Genomic DNA, 14,436 nt, shown 5'->3' with positions numbered 1-14,436 from the left:
TTTTACTTGCATAATATATCACTCTAGGCAGCTTATTTATCCGTTGACCTAAGATTGCGCCCACAACATGATCGGATGCATCACACATTAATTCAAATGGTTCAGACCAGACAGGAGGATGAATGATTGGAGCTGATACAAGTGCTTTTTTTAGAAATTCAAAAGATTCCAAGCACTCATGAGTAAATTCAAATTTGGTATCCTTTGCGAAAAGATTAGTCAGTAGACGTGCTACTTTGCTAAAGTTGGCAATAAACCTTCTATAGAATCCAGCATGACCTAAAAATGAACGTATTTCTTTCACAAATTTAGGTGGTGGAAGACTTGCAATTAGATCTATTTTGGCCTTCTCTACTTCAATCCCCTTTTTAGAAATGACATGGCCAAGAACTATTCCCTGTTTGACCATAAACTGACATTTTTCCCAGTTGAGAACTAAGTGCTTCTCCTTACATCGTTCTAGAACTAATTGCAGGTGATTCAGACACTCAGAGAAGGTTAGGCCAAAAACAGAAAAGTCATCCATAAAAATTTTAAAAATCGTTCTATCATATCTGAAAACATGTGATCATGCATCTCTGGAAGATTGCCGGTGCATTACATAGTCCAAAGGGCATTCATCTATAAGCAAAAGTACCAAATGGACAGGTGAATGTAGTCTTTTCTTGATCTTTAGTGGCTATGGGGATCTGGTTGTAACTGGAGTATCCATCAAGAAAACAGTAAAACTCTTATCCGGCTAGTCTTCCAATATTTGATCAATAAATGGCAAAGAAAAGTGATCTTTCCTTGTCGCAGCATTCAACTTTCTATAGTCTATACAGACCCTCCATCCTGTTTGGGTCCTAGTTGGGATAAGTTCGTTTGCATCATTTTGGACCACTGTTACCTCAGATTTTTTGGGTACTACTTGAACTGGGCTTACCCAAGAGCTATTAGAAATAGGATAAATTATTTCACTATCTAGGAGTTTCAGAATCTCCTTTTTAACTACATCCTTCATAGCTGGATTAAGCCTTCTTTGGGCTTCTCTTGTTGGTTTAGCCTCTTCCTCTAAGTATATTCTATGTTGAACTATAGAAGGGCTTATTCCTTTGATATCTGCTATGGTCCAACCTATTGCTTCTTGATTTGCTTTTAGAACTGACACTAACTCCTCCTCTTGCTTGGGATCTAGGTCTGATGCAATAATTACAGGCAAAGTTTCTTTGGGTCCTAGATATGCATACTTGAGATGTTCTGGGAGGGGTTTCAGTTCTAAAATAGGTGCTTCCTCTATCGATGGTTTAGGTGATGATTTCACCATCTCAATGATTGGTTTAGTAGGAAGTGTCGATTCTTAATTAATCTGATTTTCTTTAAGTATTTCATTGACATCCTCAGACTCATGGATTAACCAGGGGTTAGACTCTAGGTCGACTTCATCATCACTAATGTCAATAGATTCATAAATACCATCTTGGACTACATTGACATCAGCATGAGAAGAGGATTCCTGTTCTAAGTTAAGAACATTAAGCTCAATGGTCATATTCCCAAAGGATAACTTCATTAGACCATTTCTACAATTGATTTCAGCATTGGCCGTAGCTAAGAATGGTCTTCCTAAAATGACAGGTATATGTCTTTTAGGATTCGCAACTGGCTCAGTCTCTAAAATAATAAAATCTATAGGAAAAATAAAATTTTCAACCTTTATCAGAACATCCTCGACCATTCCCTTAGGCATCCTGAGAGATCTATCGGCTAACTGTAATGTGATCCCAGTAGGTTGAAGTTTTTCTAATCCTAGTTGCTCATACACCGAATATGGAAGGATATTCACACTAGCTCCTAGATCTAGCAAGGCCTTTTTTATATTGGTTTCTCCAATAACATAAGAAATTATTGGAGCTCTAGGGTCCTTATATTTAATTGGCACATGGCTAGATAGGTATGAACTGACACTTGAAGCCAAAAATGCTTTCTTTGGTACATTAGTGGTCCTTTTCCTAGTGCAAAGATCTTTTAAAAATTTGGCATAAGTTGGAACCTGATGGATTATATCTAAAAGAGGAATATTAACTTGGACTTGTTTAAATATCTCAAAATTTTGTCTAAATGTTCAGATTTATTGGATTTCAGTTTGTTTGGAAAAGGAGCTCTAGGACTTTTAAGTACTGGACTAGGTGAATTTTTAGTTTCTGGTGCTTGAGGTTGAAAGGTAGTAGTTTTAGAAGGTGACTTGATAGATGAGTCCTCTATATCATCAAGTGCAACTACCTTATTATCTATTTGTTTTCCCGATCTTAAGGTATGAATGGCATTTACACCATTAACTTGGTTTCCTTGTTGGGGTCATGGACCATTTTGGTTCCTAGGATTTGGCTCAGGTTGGCTAGGTAACCTACCATGTTCTCGTTCACTAATGGTCGAAGCCAGCTGACTTACTTGCATTTCCAGACGGGCTATAGCTTGGGTGTTATTATTTATGTGTTGACCCATGGTTTGCATAAAGCTGGTATGTGTCTTTATCATGGCCTCAAGGCTTTTCTCTAAAGAGGTAATTTTCTTGTCATTATCATGGAAGCCTGGCGGGTTGTTCATCACTGGGTTGGACCTTAGATTTTGCTGATTAAAATTTGGATTGCCTACATTAGGATTCTGGGACCATGAGAAATTTGGGTGATTCCTCCAACCTGGGTTATATGTGGATGCATAAGGATTGTTCAATGGTCCTTGATAGGTGGCATTCACCTGTGCACACTCATTCGAGTAGGAACATTCTTCTAAGACATGGTCTGGTGCATTGCACCCTTTACACATGGGTGTAGATATTTGATTTACATTGGCTGGTCTCTGTAGTTCTAAGGCTTCCAATCTACATGTTAAGATTGCAATCTTGGCCTCTGATGCTAGGTTGGTTGAATTTGATGCATTCCTCCTCTTGAAGGTGTAGCTTTATCAGGTTCCCTAGTTGTTTTCACTGTAAATTTTTCTCGGCTAGGTCTTCTAAGAATTGCCAAGCTTCAGTAGTTTCTATGTCCATAAATTGGCCTTGGCACATGGACTCTAGCATGGTTCTTGAGTTTGAATCTAACCCCTCATAGATGATCTAGCATAGTCTCCAAGTTTCTATTCCATGGTGTGGGCATTGGGTCAAAAGATTCTTAAAACGATCAAAGTACTTCCAAAATGATTCACCAGCTAGTTGGTAAAATTGATTTATTTCATTCCTAATCCTAGCTGTTTTATGATGAGAAAAATACTTTTTCAAAAATATTCTCACAAAGCCCTCCCAGGTAGTGACAGAATGGTTTGGCAGACTATAAAGCCACTTCTTAGCATTATCCTTAAGGGCAAAGTTGATTAATCTAAGTTTGACCTCATCCTCTATTAATTGCAGTTTCATGGTTGCACATACCTCCTCAAATTCTCTAATAAATATATAAGCATCCTCTAATCCTATGAATTTTGGAAGCATATTTATGATTTGAGGTTTGATTTCAAAATTGTTAGCTGTGGGTTGTGGCAACCTGATACAAGATGGTTGGATGGAGCCAACTGGATAACACAAATCCTTAAGGGTCATGGGTTGGATTGGTTCAGCCATTGGAACAACAGGAATTGACTCAATTCTAACTAGACGACCCGACACTCTTCTCCACACACGAGGTGTACGGTTCTCGATGTTTATATAATTTTTTTTATAAAACTTTTATGTATAAGAAAAAGAAAGAAAAGAGAAAAAGTTCTAAAGAAAAGATCCTAAGGAGTCCTAAATCTAAAGAAAAGTAACCAAATTAATTTAAATTTTAATAATTTTTTTTTTATTTTTCAAACAAGTGAAACAATAAATTAAACTCAATCTATCCTAGGATTAACCTAAATCTAGACAGCTCCTAACTATTCCAAGATGACCCTTCAAGCCTTCCAAGTGGAGATTGATCAACTAGTTAGCCAGGTAAGTATAAGAGGTGGGAGGTTCACTCATCGTTGCCTTTCTAGACACCAAACGAGTTGGCCAGGCCAGCAACTGAACCAATTTAACAAACCACCCTCAGGGACTTGCCTAGACACCAACTAATCAAACAACTCAAACTTGGTAGAACTCTTAGGGTTCCTTATCCTATTGAGCTCGAATTCCTTAAGGTTAATGTCTAATTGATTTTAAGATTAAAGGTCTAGGTAATGCAATATGATGGAGATGGTTTTTGGGCTAAGGAAGGGTAATGAAATCCCCACCTTATCTTGTTAATGGGTTGATGCCCTTAGATTAATTATGAAAATGCAAATGCAAATAAACAAGATGACCAAGAATGTAAAAGATTTTAATTTAGAATTTTTTTTTTATTTTGATATTTTCTTCATGATTATGAAATGTCTTTTGTTTTGTTTTATTTTTTTTTATTTTTTTTTGTGATTAAGTAAATTCAAATGATTAGATCTAAAAGGAAAAGTAATTAACTAAAAATAATAAAAGAAAAATTAGAAGCATACCTGAGTTTTCCAACAATCATCAACTAAATCTAGAAACCTAAAGGAAAAAGAAACAGAGTTATAAAGCACGAAGAACAAATATTTGAAAATAATTTAAAACACCAAATCCCCGGCAATGGTGCCAAAAATTTGATATACAAATCTTAAAATTTGTAAATAAAGCCGCAAGCGCACAGTGTGCAGAGTAGCACGACCAGCGAGTATGGGTCGATCCCACAGAGACTTGGTTTAAAAATGATTTTCAAATCTATGCTCAAGCGAGCTTTAACAAAAATCGAAAATCGAAAGTTGTTTGCTAAAGACAATAAGACTAAGGATCTAGGGTTTTTGAATCCACTAGATCTAGATTAGGAAATTCTACCTAGAATTTTTCTTATTGATCCTAACGACTACTCCTCTTGTCTTTCCCAAGCATAGATTATGAAGGGACTAAGGCCCAATGGTAACCCATCAAGATTCTTTACAGGAGAGTAGTAACTAGGATCCCTTAGGATTTTTTCCTCCTATGCACTGAATCAAGCATGAACTATGAAGGGACTCCGACCCAACTGTAGTTCATCAAAAATTCTTGACAAAAGAGGAAGAAAAAGAAATTCTAAGAAAAAGAAAGAACCCTATGTAAAACCCCTACTCATGATCTAGCTTCATCGCAAACCCTAGAAGGGATGCTTAGCTACACATGATCTAAATCTACTTGCAAAATTTAAATGCAGAAAAATAAACTATCCTAATTTCATAAATTAAACTATCCTAATTGCATAAATTTAAACTGCATAATTTAAGCTAACCTAATTGCAAGAAATTAAATTGCATAAATTAAACTATCCTAATTGTAAGAAAAATAAATTGCATAATGTAAAGAGATAAAATTGCATAAAAATAAGATTTTATATAAAAAAAATTTATTACAAAAATCTCAAAGCTCGAGGCTTGAGAAGAAAGCTAAAAACCACACTATCTAGGGTTACAAGCTTGATCGGAAGGAAAGAATCCCCTAAAATAAGGGCCTTTGGAGACTTTTTATAGGCATTTGGGGGTTATAAGGTTTTCAAAACTTTAGATATGGGATTAAGAGGTTTTAGAGGGCTGTTAGGGGGGTTTAGGGGCTCAAATCTCGCTTAAAAAGCACTTAAATCCATCAAGAAATCCTAGAAATTGTTTCAGCCATCTGATCTTCATCTAAAGGATCCAATTCATCTAATAAATCAAGCCGGAAGTGATTCTGGACCGTCGGATCACAATCTGGGTGAAGTGCTGCCATTGGATCGCGCTGTAGAAGGATCCCATGTTGTCCTAGTGTTTATTGATTCTTGCAATTTCCTTGATTACAGTTGGATCTTGACCGGCTGCGATGGTGGCCGTCCAATGGCGCAAAAATATGGAGCGTTGGATCTTGATCAGAGAAGATCGGACCATCGAGTGATGTGAAGTTACCAGGTTGCCCTTCGGACCTTCTTCTCTCTCCTCATGAGCCCTGGACCGCGCGCGTGGATCGGGCTCGCGATACGTTGCGGTGAGCCGAGACTCGCTGATTGGCTGGTTTATGGTGCGTCAATGGGTCCATGGTCTAGGTGCCTGTTGCTGTGGACCAGGCGGCTAACCAGATCACCAAATCAGTTGATTTTTGACCAATTTTGACCTGATTTGACTCGGGTTTGACCCAATTGAGTCTTCTTTCTTCATTCTTCAATTCCTGGGTCAATTTAACTCCGTTTTGCATAAAATTTATGCCGTTGGAATCCTCTTTCCTTGTTCTTTCTATTGATGACCTCTTCTTCTGCAAAATATAATAACAAATATCAATTTCTTAATAAAGTTAGATAATTTAGATATTAATTGATACTTTTTATGTCAATTTGTGACATAAATCAATCTATCCAGATATGGATATGTCTATCTGATGAAACATAAGTCGGATTTATTTGAAATATTCAAACGATTCGAAGTAAAGTAGAAAAACAAGCTGGGAAGAGTATTAAAACTCTTCGATCTGATCGAGGAGGAGAATATCTTTCTAGTGAGTTTCTCACATATCTAAGAGAGAATGGGATTCTCTCCCAATGGACTCCTCTAGGAACACCACAGCATAATGGTGTGTCTGAAAGGAGGAATCAGACTCTGTTAGACATGGTCCGATCCATGATGGGTTTTGCTAGCTTACCGATATCCTTCTGGTCATATGCACTCGAATCGGCCTATTATCTATTAAATAGGGTTCAAAGTAAGTCTGTAATTAAGACTCCATATGAGATATGGATAGGGTGTAAGCCAGCACTTGGACCTTGGTCTGACAAATGCACATTCATTGGGTACCCTAAAGAGACGAAATGATATTTTTTCTACCATGCTGATGAACAAAAGGTATTCATTAACCTTAAGGCAATCTTTTTAGAAAAGGAGTTTCTTAGTGAAAGAACCATTGCCTCTAAGGTTGAACTTAATGAAGTTCAACAGGTAGAAGGACCGACACCAATAGCTAAACCTGAGTCGGATTTGATTGGATCAGATCCGAAGCCCAATATACCTGCACCATTAAGGTGATCTGGTAGAGTACCGCATCGGCCAGACTACGATTTCTTGATCCGAGATGATGATCCCATCAAACTCGATGAGAACGATGAGAATCCGATCACCTATATAGATGCAATGCAGAGACCTGATTCTGAGAAATGGCTTGAAGCCATGAAATTCAAAATGGAGTCCATAAAGGTCAACGATGTATGGACATTAGTTGACCCACCTGAAGGGGTTAAACCCATTGGGTGTAAATGGGTCTTCAAAAGGAAGAGGGGCGCAGACGGAAAGGTGGAGACCTATAAAGCCCATCTGGTTGCCAAGGGATATCGTCAACGTTATGGTATTGACTATGATGAGATATTTTTTCCTGTGGTAATGCTCAAATTTATTCGGATAATGCTGGCAATAGCTGCCCATCTGGATTATGAGATCTGGCAGATGGATGTAAAAATAGCTTTCCTGAATGGAGAGCTGACCGAAGAGGTGTATATGATACAACCTGAAGGGTTTACATCCACAGATGAGTCCAAGGTGTGCAAGCTTCAGAGATCCATTTATGGATTGAAGCAAGCTTCTCGGAGTTGGAACATGCATTTTGATAAGGTGATCAAAACATATAGCTTCGTTAAGAATGGAGAAGAGCCCTGCATCTATAAATGAGCAAATGGTCCAGTTGTGGTATTCCTTGTCTTGTACGTGGATCACATTCTCTTAATCAGGAATGACATCCCCGCACTACAGGGAATAAAAGTTTGGTTGTCATCACAGTTCTTCTTGAAGGACTTGGGTGAAGCATCCTACATCCTAGGGATGAAGATCTATAGGGATAGATCTAAAAGGATGCTTGGGTTATCCCAGTCCACGTACATGGATACTGTGCTGAAGAGATTCAGCATGGAGAATTCCAAGAAGGGCTATCTATCGATAGGTCATGGAATTTCTCTCTCTAAGAAGGATTGTCCGACAAGTTCTGAAGAGAGAGAGCATATGAGTAGAATCCCATATGCTTCGGTCGTGGGATCTATCATGTACGCCATGACATGTACAAAACTAGATGTGGCATACTCACTAGGAGTAGTGAGTATATACTAATCTGATCCTCAAGAAAACCACTAAAAGTGGTTAAAGCCATCCTTAAGTATTTGAGAAATACTAAGGACCAATGGTTGGTTTATGGCGAGTCAGATCTGAAACTTGTGGGGTTCACAGACTCCAGCTTTCAATCTGACCATGATGATAGCAGAACATATCGGGTTATATCTTTACTCTGAATGGTGGAGCTATCTACTAGAAGAGTTCCAAGCAGCATACTGTGGCAGACTCTATTTGTGAAGCAGAGTACATCATAGCATCGGATGCCACAAAAGAAGCTGTGTGGCTGAGAAAATTCATCAATGAGCTCGGAGTAGCACCCTCTCTCGATGGTCCAGTCCTGCTCTACTGTGATAGCACTGGTGCCATAGCTCAGGCGAAGGAACCCAAAGCACACCAGCGGACGAAGCACATCTTGTGCCGCTTCCACCTGGTCCGGAAGATTGTGGATCGAGGTGACGTCGACCTTCAGAAGATCGATGGAAAGGAGAACCTGGCCGACCCCTTCAATAAAGCCCTGGCAATAAAGGAGTTCGGCAGCCACAAGTCGAAGATGGGTATTAGATACTGTGCCGAGTGGCTTTAGGACAAGTGAGAGTTGTTGAAAAATGTGTCCCAAAAGCCAATCATCAAACTATTGACGGTTGAGCAACTAAGTATTGTAATTGATTTGTTAATAAATAAAATATATTTTTGATATTTTTATCATAAGTTTTCATCTTCTAATGAACTCCATTGTTATGATGAAGTCCTTAGGACTATTTAAGTTCGATAAGAGAGGATTTATCGATTAGTCCTTAAAATTGTTCACGATCAAAGGATAAGCTGTTAATAAGGATGACAGCTTCTATCAAGCATAGGTTGTTGTAGGCCATATGGGTTGGTTGTCTTCTTAACCAAGGAGTGTGGAGACACTGGTATGACATACAGGTGAGATGTAAAGGTACATCATCATTGAACGTGACCAACTCCAAAGCATTCTGCTGTCGAGAATGTCTCTGATGGGATATAGGTATAAGTGTCCCTTAGACCTGATATAGCCTCAGTGACTTGCAAGCAACTCACTGTACTTTGGTACTGGACTAATTAAATTTTTAATTCAGGGATGGAAGGCTTCTGGGCACAGTCAAGTACTTGTGAAGTTATAGTGTGATCGAGATGGGATTGATCACTCCAAGAGTTGGAGAAGAATGAGTCGCTGTATTTCAATTTAGCAAAATTTTGGTCAGGATAATCCATCAGATGGATTTGATATTTTGAAATACAATGTGGATAACCTGATCAGAGTTGATAGTTGAACTCTGAGATGTCCTATGATCATTTTGGTCAAGGGATGAATTATATGAAAACTATATCCGCATGGATTTTAAGGATGTTGTTCTACACATTCGACCTATCCGATCGTCGGGTACCATTGCTAGATGGTCACTTCGATTGGCACAGAAATTTATTCTTGTGCTACCAACTTAGGTTTGGATCTATTAGGTCACACACATTAGAGTTCATGATCCGATCGGATGGTTGATCAATGATTAAGAATCATTCTAGGGTTAAATGATCAATACGATTGACATTTAACCCAGTGCAAGTGTTGCAGGAGGATCGATTAGCAATTTGATTGCTAATTGGCTTAATTTGATTAAGCCAATGGGTTGAGACTAAGTCTAATTAAATATAATTTAATTAGATTTGGTTTGGGCTTGATTGGATCAATCCAATTGGTTTATTGGATAAGTCAATTGCAAGAAAAAACTAGTCCTAGTTCAATTAGGATTGGGTCAACCTAATTTCTAATTTGATTAGAAAATTAAATCATATTTAAATCTAATTTAATCTGATTAAATTAGATTTTTAATTAAGTTAAGATATATTTTAATTGGGTTGATCTAATTTTGGTTTGATTTGGTTTGAGAAACCAAATTAAAAAAGTCATAAGATAGAATCCTAGTAAGACTAGGATTCCACCTTGCGCCACATAAGCCCCCCCACTCCCTCTCTCTTATTCCATGCCAATCCCCTCTTATTTTGTGTGACAAAAGCCCTCTCCCAGGTCTCTCTCATGTCCATAAAAGGTTTTCTCTCTTCTTTCTTACATGGAAGGTTGTTTGGATCAAATCAAAGAGGAATAAGTTTGGATTTCAAATTCTATGAGATAGAGTTTTAAAAATCCAAAACTCTTTCAATTTTGCACCGAATTTATCCAAATTTTTTTTGAAATTTTTGTGTATTTTAGGTACATATTGTGCACCCTTTTCTAGTAGTCCATATATGAAAATAAGGAGGAGGTGCTCAAGAGTTGGGCGCCCCTTATCTTGCCATGTTTGGATAAGCCTTGACTAGGTATTTGACCTAGAAAAGGACTCTATCATATCTCTCTCTATAAAATGAGTTTCTTCATGAAATTTTTGTAAAACATAAATATTTGAGATACCTTTGGGCTATCTAAAAATTAGAGAGAGAGACCTTTGGGTTGTGGAGATATAATAGACACAAGATAGGGTGTTTAGAGAGAGAAATGAGAAGAAGAAGAGGGTCTTCTTCTAGGGTTGTTTGTTTTCATCTCTTCCCTTCCTCCATCTTGAGTTTTCTAAGAGATCTCAGATTTGAAACTCTTCCTCCTACTTCTCATCTTTGTAAGAGCTCAAATCAAGAAGAAGGAGGCACCTGATCAACCATCAAAGAAGGATCAGCGCAGTACTAGCATACTATGCTGATTTTCTGAAGCAGGACTTTTGATCGAGATTCATGGTTTTGTGTGGATGACTCCTAGAGGCCAGATGCATGTACAGCTTACAACATCATCCTCAAGCCCGGATCAGCGAGGTTAAAACGTCTAACTTGCAAGGTAATAGATCTGATCTATTGTTTAATACATACATTAGATGTAGTATTGAAACATGTTAATATGATCAACATGTAGTTCATGCTCTATATATTTTAATTTTTGATTTAATGCTATGTAATAATCATATAATAGGATCTTAGATCTAGAGATTTTCTAATTTTAAAAAATAAATTTTGATTTATTTTAGTCTTCCACTACATGATCTTGAAAAAGTTTCAAGATCTAACCCTAAAACCCTAGATTTGGTTCCTTCAATTATAAGGGCGATAGCTACATCAAGTGTAGATTGTTGTGTGCCATGTGGGTTGGTTGTCCTCTTAACCAAAGAGTGTGAAGATACTGGCATGGATGTAAGTGAGACGTAGGAGGACATCTCATTGAATGTGACCAACTACTGAGCACTATACTGTCAAGAGTAGCTCGTAAAGGATATGGGTATAAGTATCCCTCCGATCTGAGATCACCATGGTGACTTACAAGTAACTCACTGTGCTTTGGTGCCGGACTATCTGAATTTCTAATTTAGTGATGAAAAATTTTTAGGTATAGTCAAGTACTTACGAAGTTGGTATGTGAGTTAAGATGGAATTAACCCCTCCGAATAAGTAGAAGTTGATACATCAGTATGTTTCAATTCAATAAAATCTTGATTGGGATAATCTATGTGATAGATTTGAAAGTTAAATATAATGTGGATGATCTTTTCAGGATTGACAGTTAAACCGTTAATCACCTTGAGCATTAGAGTCAAAGAAATGAATTATACGGTAACCATATGTCAATAGGTTCTTGAATGTTGCTTTACAATCTTTCAACCTATCTAGATGTTGGGTACCATTGCAAGATGGTCATTTTGATTCGTATAAAAAAATTATTTCTGTGCTACCGACTTAGGTTCAAACCTATGGGGTCACATTCAAAAGAAGTTTCTGATTGATCATGTAGTTGATCGACGATTAAGAATCATTCTAGGTTATAATCATCAATTCGATTAATGATTAATCTTATGTAAAAATTATAATAAATTAATTCACTAATTATTAATAAATTATAAAAAAATTAATTAGTAATTAAATTACTAATTAGCTTAATTTGATTAAGTATTGAAATTTGGATCAAATCTAATTGAACTAGATTCAATTTGATTGGACCAAGTTAGGTTATGAGATGACCTAGTCGCTAAAGATGTTCGATTCTTGATTTGATCGAAATTTAAACTTGATTAATTTTTAATTTAATTAAAATTTAATTAAGACTATTTGTTATCTAATTGGATTAGGTTCAATGGTATAATTGGGTCTAACCTAATTTGGTTGGGCTAAAAACTTGATTGGATAAGAATTCAAATTCGAATTCGAATTGAACCAACCCATGCGCCATCTCTTCTCTGCATCAATTTTTTTCTTCATGCAAGAAAGGTTCTTACATAAATTTTTTCCATGCCTAGAAGTACTTTGTTGCCCCCTTCTTTGGTTCCTTTTGGATGAGGATAAGTTGGTTCTTCATTCGAATTCAAATCTTTTGAAATTTGACTTGAAACAACCTTGCACTTATCCTTATCCATACCTTGGCACCATCACCTTTGGAAGGCTGAAGTTTATGTGACAAATTATGGAGTGAATGGTGTGAGAAATGTCTCATGCCTCAGCTCTTGTGGCACCTCACTTGGATAAGGATAAGTGGTTGAGTTTTGAAATCAAATTGGTTTGAATTTGAACTACATCTAACCACTTTATCCTTATCTCTTCACCTCTCCACGCCATCTTAAAATCTCCTCTCATTTGGTGGGAAAAAAGATTGAATTTTATCATGAAAAATCTCTTCTAAGAGGGAGGGCGCACGAAAGAGAGAGGGGGCAGGTTTTTGTGCATGAGAAACAGAGATAGAGACCTACCTCTTTGGGCATGAGGTCTAGAGTGGGTTCTAGGGTTTCAGCTCTAGGTTTTTGTGTGAAAGAAATACAAGAGGGTCTTGTTTCAATCTTCCACACCACCACCTCCTCATGTAGCTCCATCCTTTGATCTAGAAGAGTCAAGGTGATCCAAAAGAAGAAGCTTATTCCAGCCATCCAGTGCCTTCTGCGCAAGCTAGCACTCTCAGAAAGGATGATCCGATCAGGACATCGAGTGGACAATCTGTAGAGGTCGGATGAGCTGTGTGACTGCTCGACATCAGGAAGAGCCTCATACCATGCCTATTAGTAGTAGAGATTATTGACCCACATAAATATAATGAGTTCTGAACTCATCTGATTAGATCTAATGGTTAGATCTGATCTAGGGCATCGATGTGATCAATGCAGTTTTTTCTTTATATCAGATAATTTTTATATAAAAATTTTATATCATAGATCTTTAGTAGGTAGTTTATATCTAATCTAAAGTATGTGTAAGAGATTAAAATATTTAATCTACTATCTTTTATTGTGCAAAATTTTAGAATGCATGCTTTGAACTATTGATTTTTCTTCAAATGGTATCAGAGCTTCATTACTGTTGACATAAATATTTTACATATAATCTAATTTTAATTTGATTATAATTATTTATATTATATCTAAATAATTAATCTTAAATTTGAATAGTTTAGTAATCGAATTGGATAGATTTCTATAGCCATCCGATCATAGGAGAAAGTAAGATTTTATTGTCCTCTCCTCCCATTCGATGGGGTACTCCTATAGCGTGTAGGAGTGCTACACGATCTTTTTCATGAAGATGAGAAACCAAAAGAGTTAAAAAATTTTATTTTACATCTGATATATTGTATGTTAGATCTAAAATTAAAATTTATTTGATTATATGATAGTTTATAAAAATATTTTACAAAACTTAAAACTATTTTCAAATACCGAACTCCAACCCATGTCAGCCCAAAATTTAATTAAGAATTAAGTAATCAAGATTTGAGAATCAAAGATCTAAAGCATAAATTTCATAAATCATGAATTTATGGGTTAGCTCGAGTCAGGTTCGTTTAACGGAGTTAGACCTAGGGTTAGAAATCATTTATAATGGACTATGTTAGTAATTGATCAAATCTAATTAATGGTTAATTTTGATTGGGTCAATTCTTCTCTTGATCAATTCTCAATAGTTATAGCTGGCTAGAGTCTATATCTTTGATTAGACCAAGATGGACCTTGATCATAGCTTCTGTTGGAAAAGATGATTTCATGCATGTATTTCAAAAATTTTTGAAATAAAATGCAGCAGAAAGCAACTAGATTAATCTTATTAATCTAACATGCATATGATAAGATCAATAAATCAGTCTACTTTAAGATTTATGATATGATATGTTGCATATAAAATCTAAAAAAAATAGAAGATAAAATCTTCATGCATACATGTGAGCAGTAGATCAAATCTACTTCTAATCTATGTTCAAAACTCAATACCTGAGCGTAGATCGATGATCGTTACTACTGAGAGATGTGATAAAGAAGATTCTCACTAGTTGCTCATAGCCACACATATGTTCGACTTCTACGAAAAGTCCAC

General features: G+C 36.6%; 1 non-coding gene across 1 annotated transcript; it reads left to right on the top strand.

Moving 5' to 3' along the window:
• The first annotated feature begins 3,116 nt into the window (after positions 1–3,116).
• Positions 3,117–3,223, top strand: LOC140851837 (small nucleolar RNA R71). Its single transcript, XR_012134594.1, has one exon. It is a non-coding gene; the product is annotated as a small nucleolar RNA R71 (small nucleolar RNA).
• Positions 3,224–14,436: the final 11,213 nt, after the last annotated feature.

Source organism: Elaeis guineensis, chromosome 9 (assembly GCF_000442705.2).
Source record: "Elaeis guineensis isolate ETL-2024a chromosome 9, EG11, whole genome shotgun sequence".
NCBI lineage: Eukaryota > Viridiplantae > Streptophyta > Magnoliopsida > Arecales > Arecaceae > Elaeis > Elaeis guineensis.
The sequence above is the reverse complement of the archived record's forward strand: the minus strand, read 5'-3'. Positions and strand labels throughout refer to the sequence as shown.